The sequence below is a fragment of the Engraulis encrasicolus genome, chromosome 20 (assembly GCF_034702125.1).
Source record: "Engraulis encrasicolus isolate BLACKSEA-1 chromosome 20, IST_EnEncr_1.0, whole genome shotgun sequence".
NCBI classification, from domain to species: Eukaryota; Metazoa; Chordata; class Actinopteri; order Clupeiformes; family Engraulidae; genus Engraulis; species Engraulis encrasicolus.
The window spans coordinates 27,536,052-27,543,551 of record NC_085876.1 but is presented as its reverse complement, the minus strand read 5'-3'; the positions used below and the strand labels follow the sequence as shown (position 1 = coordinate 27,543,551).

The 7,500-nt window shown below is 44.4% G+C and overlaps 1 protein-coding gene across 2 annotated transcripts in view; it reads left to right on the top strand.

The window, feature by feature from the left end:
* Positions 1-7,500, top strand: part of ext1c (exostoses (multiple) 1c) — a 146,971-nt gene that overhangs the window by 19,790 nt on the left and 119,681 nt on the right. The window lies entirely within an intron of this gene.

Below are 7,500 nucleotides of genomic sequence, written 5' to 3'. Positions count from 1 at the left end.
AAATGACAGTCCTCATAATTTTCAAGTAATCAGCCATTAGAGTACAATTCAAAAGTTTTTGAATGAACCTTCCAATGATAACGGTATTTTTTAAAATAATAAAAAACTTAAAATGGCCAAAATGCTCTGTTCCAAATTATTACGCAAAACAGTTCTGTAGTGTTGTAATACAGATTTCTTTCTTTTTTTCCCATTTACATCAAAACAGTTGGCATTTGGTACCTTCTAAATTACATTTCGATGTTCAACACTTGGTCATAAGCTGTAACTGGCATGCTGCGTTTAACATTGAAGTCAATGGCAGGGCATTGCATGGGAATTATGGAAGCCCAGATATCCTTGATGCTTTGCTCTCATCTGTTTTCATTTGTTTGGTCTGGTGACCCACACTTCACTCTTCAATATACCCGTAGATTTCCATGCCACGTGTAGGTGCTTTGGAGGTGATGACATTCTAACTCACCAGACGTAGCATCCCATTCATTTTCAATGGGGTTTTATTTCTGGTGCGTTAGAATGTCATCACCTCAAAAGCACCTAAACGTGGCATGGAAATCTACTGGTATATTGAAGAGTGAAGTGTGGGTCACCAGACCAAACAAACAAAAACAGCTGAGAGCAAAGCATCAAGGATATCTGGGCTTCCATAACTCCCATGCAATGCCCTACCATTGACTTCAATGTTAATCGCAGCATTCCAGTTACTAAGACAAAGAGCTTATCACCAAGTATTGATCATTGAAATGTAATTTAGAAGGTACCAAATTCCAACTGTTTTGAGGTAAATGGGAAAAAAAGAAAGAAATTTGGATTACAACACTACAAAACTATTTTGCGTAATAATGTGGAACAGAGCATTTAAAGTTTTTTATTATTTAAAAAAATACCGTTATCATTGGAAGGTTCATTCAAAAACTTTTAAATTGTACTCTAATGGCTGATGACTTGAAAATTATGATGACTGTCATTTGTATTGATTATTTGGGGAAACAGCGAAAAATGTCATTTGCATAATAATGTGGAATGCGGTGTAATGGAATTCATGCAAAGTTCAGTTCAAAATGGCGGAAGTTGGTCTTGGTCTTTGTCTTGGTCTTGGTCAGTCTTGGTCTTGGTCAGTCTTGGTCTTGCTTCGATTCCATTGTATATTTGTGCCCTACAAAGGGAAAAAGAGCAGTAACTTAACCTGTTAAGGTGTTATACATTTGCTGTTACCAGAATGGCAATGACCAAGTCGTAATGTATTACCAAAGGCTCTACGCTTGTCATTGTGGTGTAGTGAAGTTCAGTTCAAAATGGCAGAACTTGGTCTTGTCTTGGTCTTGGTCAGTCTTGGTCTTGTTTCAATATTGTTGTATATTTGAGCCCTACAAAGTGAAAAAGAGCACGTAATCTGAAATGTTCATATCCAAATTGGTTTATATCCATTGTGACTGTTTTAAAAAGAAATGGCATACGGTATTTACTAGGACCTATTCGTTTTTATTTGTTTGTTTTATTTTCATGTACTCTATTGAAATACAGCTTTGGGCCCCAACCTAAGTATCTTACTATATGGTTCCGGGAGCAGTAAAACAGCTTTGAACGCATTGCTCTCAGTGTCAGTTCCTCACATAACTGCACCCATTTTCCTTTGTAGGGCAGATTAAAGAGGTGTGGACTGCTGAATTGTGAGTTTACATGATGTGAATGAGTGGTTGCTCCTGTGCAGAGCACCTTTCAGCGAACTGCACAGTCCCTTTGTTGAACCTTGTGATTGAGTGTGCCTTCCTTAGGGGCACGGTTGTTTTGCTTTAGTTGTATTCTTATTTGCTCAAATCTACATCTGTCTGATGTCCTCTCATTTGCTACACCCTGAACACTGTCCACCAGACCATGACCAGCATGTTAATTGAAAGTATTGAAGACATTTCACCTTTGATTTTGGCTTTTATTGTACTGTGCTGTAAAGGTTGGGCTTCTTGCCGTACAATTACAGTACACTGAGTACACAGATACTGTTTTTCAGACTGACCAGAAGGGTGCTGGTGCCCGCACCAATTACGTTCTGCACTAAAGTGCTACCTGCGAACCATTCGCGTTCATAGTGGGATATGAACATTTCTGCACGTGACTGTGTGTTACCTGGATGAACCTGCTAAGGTTCGCGTAGCAAAACCAAGTATTTTTTGGTTTACATTATGAACCACCTTTCTGGATCGCAAACGCTAAGATCTGCGGTGTGAACACGCCGACCAGTTTGCGAATGGGTGCGGGAACGGTACCAGAGAGAGTAGAGAGAGAGAGGTTCCATTGGCCCATTGTTTCCGGGTTCTATTATTGCAAGGGGGAGGGGGGGAAATCCCCCTTTAGGCAGACCTAGGCAGACCTAAGGACTGTTCTATTCAATGTAGGAGCATTATGACACGCCCTTTTAGGCAGACCGGAACCTGGTCACATTAGGTGCCCATAGAAACCTATTATGTTGGCATATCTCTATATACTTAAAGAATCTCTGTCGGTGCGGTTCTCAGTTGGCGTAAAAGCGCCATCAAGTGTGACGAGTGACAGCGTTTTTTGAACCACCTCAGATTCACAGTGTTTGCTCTTGGCTATTCCACCATGGCTGGATGGGTGAGGACAGAACTGGTGTGTGTTTGTGTGTATACAGTATGTGTGTGTTTCTATGTACTGCACTGTATGCGTGAGTGCTTGCGATATTGTGTTTGTGATGGCGATATTGTGTTTGTGGTGGCGTTTCACCATGACTGACTGGGTGGTGAGGACAGGTGTTTGTTTGCTTTTGTAAGTGTGTGTGTGTTCAGGGTGTGTGTGTGTGTGTGAGTGTGTGTGTGTGTGTGTGTGTGTGTGTGTGTGTGTGTGTGTGTGTGTGTGTGTGTGTGTGTGTGTGTGTGTGTGTGTGTGTGTGTGTGTGTGTGTGTGTGTGATTGTAGCAGACGGCGATGAGGTGAGCAACGGTGTTTGCTTCTGCCGAGTGTTTGCGTCTGAGTCTCTCCATATGATTGCGAGCTTTTGGCCTGAAGTCAGTGAGTCAGTCACTCAGGATACATTATTGGTTCCCAAACTATTTCTGCTGGTACCCCCTTTTGGAGATAAGAATACTTTTCCGAGACCCCCCACTGTCCAACCTTCCATTTTTTTGTCCCTTAATATCTCTCAATTTTAATGTGAAAATCTCAGTTAACGTAAATACATTCGTTATTGACCATACAATTAAATACTGTCACTAACCAGCTATGCATTTTAGATTTCAGTCAAACAGTGACCCCCACTGCTCCCCCACCCCCGGCAGTACCTCTCTGCGAGCCCATATGGGTCACGACCCCCAGTTTGGGAACCACTGACCTGATAGACTATACACCACCACTCTGCACTGCACTGTAGCGTGCTGCTCAGCCCTCAGATTGGGGCGTGGATATGTGGACTCAAGGGAGCAAGCAAACAAAAGCCTTTCAGCAACGGGCAGGAGTAGCGCATCACACCGTATCGCTCTCTCTCTATCCATTATACCCCCTCTCTCTCTCTTTCTGTCTGTCGTCTCTCTCTTGCTTGCTCTCTCTCTCTCTGTCTCTGTGTGTCTGTCTCTATGTCCCTCTCTCGCTTGCCCTCTTGCTCTCTCTCTCTCTCTTTCCCACTCACTCTCTCTCTCTCTCTCTCTCTCTCTCCCCCCATAGCCCATACAAGACCTTGCAGAACAAGCACATGGTTCAGGTGTGTCTAATGTCCATTATTTAGGTGTGTCCATTGTCCTAAAAGCTTCACAATAACACTGCAAACACTGACGTAGAGCAGACAGGGTACGACTAATGAATCGATTCAATCACATCACATGGTACTGTTTATCCCCAACACTGATAAGATAATTATTTTCGTGACATGGAGCAAATCATAAAAAAAAACAGTTTGTGACATTTGTCCTTGTTTTCAAAGGCACAAGTCAGCAATCAGCATGATGGAGATAGGAAGTATGATACAAAACAGTACTGCATGACATTGCAAAATACAGTGCATTGCAATATCGACATTACATTACATTGCATAATATTCAGTACCCCTAAAGGCCTCATGATCAGACAGACCGAGGTAGTGTGTGTGTGTGTGTGTGGGGGAGGGGGGTGTAAGTGTAGAGGGAGAGAGTGTATGCTGCAAAAACATCATACGTAGGTCAATTTTCCCCACTCGAGGGTCTGAATACAGCTTGATCGCTGTTCGGAGTCCTCCATTTGCCCAGACGGCTGGCTTTGATACTGCAAAACACCGCAGGAGAGGAGAGGAGAGGAGAGGAGAGGAGAGGAGAGGAGAGGAGAGGAGAGGAGAGGCACAGACACAAAAATAGCTGTGGTGGCGGCTGCAGTGGGGCACTGTAGCAGGAGGTGTGTGTGTGTCTGCGTGTCTGCGTGTGTGTGTGTGTGTGTGTGTGTGTGTGTCTGTGTGTGTGTGTGTGTGTGTCTGTGTGTGTGTGTGTGTGTGTGTGTGTGTGTGTGTGTGTGTGTGTGTGTGTGTGTGTGTGTGTGTGCACTACACTACATGGAGGAGTGCTACTCTACAGTGTGAATGGGACCCACAGGGGCAGCGGTGTGACTATCAGCCGCAGAGGAGACACACACACACACACACAAAGACACACACACAACACCGCCTGGAAAGGACTGAATGAGAGAGAGAGAGAGAGAGAGAGAGAGAGAGAGAGAGAGAGAGAGAGAGAGAGAGAGAGAGAGAGAGAGAGAGAGAGAGAGAGAGAGAGAGGTGGGAGAGAGGAGAGATGGGATGTGAAAGAGAGAGAGAGTGTGTGTGTGTGTGTGTGTGTGTGTGTGTGTGTGTGTGTGTGTGTGTGTGTGTGTGTGTGTGTGTGTGTGTGTGTGTGTGTGTGTGTGTGTGTGTGTGTGTGTGTCTCCTTGCGGCCCCCATGAATGAGTTCATTTATTCCAGTCAGACAGATGGGGGTCTCAGTCTCAACTCAAGGTGGGGGTGGAGGTGGATGTGGATGTGGGTGTGGATGTGGGTGTGTGTGTGTGTGCGTGCGTCCGTGCGTCCGTGCGTGCGAGTGCATGTGTGCTTATGTGCGTGTGTGTGCGCGCGTGTGTGGCGCGTGTGTTTGTGTGTGTGTGTGCGCGTGCATGTGTGTGCGTGTGTGTGTGTGTGTGTGTACTGGGGGAAAGAAGGCGGGAAGCTGGTGGAAGGCAGTTGAGGTGGAGTATGTGACCACAGAATATGTATGTATATGTATATGTATATGAATATGGTGTGTGTGTGTGTGTCTGTGTGTGTGTGTGTGTGTGTGTGTGTGTGTCTGTGGGTGTGTGTGTGTGTGTGTGTGTGTGTGTGTGTGTGTGCGTGCGTGTGTGTGTGTGCGTGTGTGTGTGTGTATGTGTGTGGTGTGTGTGTGTGTGTGTGTGTGTGTGTGTGTGTGTGTGTGTGTGTGTGTTTATGTGCGTGTGTGTAATGTAAATGTGTATACTCTGGGGGGCTTTGGTGTGGGCAGGGGAGAGTCCAAGGGGATGTGAGTGGGTGTGGGTGTGTGCATGCGTGCGTGCGTGCATGCGTGCGTGCGTGTGTGTGTGTGAATGTACAACTGTATGTACTGGGCGGGAGGTGCCTGTCATCGTGTAGTGGGGGAAAAAATAAACGTTTATGAAATACGTTTTTCTCTCCCTTATCCTTTCCCTCCTTTTTTGCTTTCCCTCCCTCCTTCTCTCCCTCCTTCCCTCCCTCCTTCTCTCTTCGCGATGAAAAAGGATCTTTCGCCCCTGTAACTAACGTTAGAGGCAGCCTTCTTACCAGGGGTGTCGGCTGTAACCACACAAGACACAAGAGCCAGAGGAATCCATTTACAGTTTATAAATATTTTATTTGTTTGCTGTAATTGCTTACTTTTCTCCTGTTGAGAAATGTTAACGTTGAGAGAACATTTGGGGTGCAGTAAGGGAATGCTGGTTAGTTAACCACACTTCAGGTCTCATCGTGGACTTCCCAGAATTTTGACTTCAAGCTAATCGTGTAAATATAATTCGCTTCAGGGTTAGATTGCTTTTCACATTCCTATTGCCCATTATGCAGGGATTTGTACTGTATGCGATGTGAAAATGTTTCCTCAGCTTTTGGGAACGGCTATATGTTGCATATCACTGCCGGCTAACATTTGTCAGAGTCGATTTGAGTCGACCTGCGTTGGTATGTTGGTATGTTGGTATGTTATCTACACTATGTATGCATGGGCAATAAATCTGCTTCAAATTCTGAAGAGAAGAGAGGTGATTTGCCTCACTCTGTATGTATACAAGTGAGGATTCGCCCTGAGATTCGACACTGCCCCTGTTATAAATTAGGTCTTTCCAGAATGGCAATGACATTGTAAGGCAAGGCAAGGCAAGTTTATTTATATAGCTCATTTCATACACAGGTGCGACTCAATGTGCTTCACAAAGTTAACAAATGTTGTACACAGGCCCTTTGGTACTACGTTACAACTTGGTCATAGTAGTGTGGTACGATGGTGGTAAAAAATGTTTCAGTGACTGCTACAGCATCCCACTAGTGGAACAGCCCACATTAACGGGCTACAGTTAGTTACTTCTCCATGCCAGCCAGGAATCTGTTTTGTACCCAGCAGGGCTCTAAATTCCCTTTTTCACCACCAGCCAAAATGGTTTGAAGATGTGAATCGTAATAGCCAAATTCACACTCTCTTGCGTGCATTGCCACGTCATCCAAACTACTTCTATTCACAGTATTGTTTAGTAACTACAAAAATACACTGAATTATCCATATAGGCCTAGATCGATATCTAGCCATGCTTCATATCACTTAGCCATGAGGTATTGTACATTTGGTACTTAATCTGCGCAGGAAAACTAAGCGAGTTGTGAACCACCCAAAAGTTTAGGTCCACACCTTTGTTTTGCTTGTAAGAGGAAGCCAGGCGACACATTTTTTAGAGTGTTTACGACATACTCTGGGTTCACTGATCTGGATTAGTCGCTGTAGCACCCAATTAATGCACCCACTCACCCCTTGAAGATTTCATTAGAAAAGTACAAACGCAACGAAAGGGGAGGAAGGGAGCCAGGATGAAAGAGGAGAGGACAGGATAGGATAGTGATTCCCAAGCTGGGGGCCGGGACTCATTGGGGGGACACGAAGGTACTGAAGGGTGTCGCGGAAAGCACAAAACCTTGAATATACATGTATGCTTTTATAACCTTTATATATTACAGTGCTAGTAAAAATATTTACTTCAATGGATATGATTCATGTGATTTATGTTAAAGTTTAGCAAAAAATATGTTTTTGCATTTTGAAAATGGGAGGTGGGGGAGGGGTCAAGGAAATATTCTTAGGTCTAACGGAGAGTCACAGCAGTAAAGTTTGGGAACCACTAGGATAGGAAGGGTAGAGACTTGTCTGTCTCTTAGGGCACTGGAATGCTAAAGTTCCAAGTCTACAGAGGCAATAAATTAAGAAAATAACTCAGAGGGAAAATCGTGCTCGAAAGGCTACAG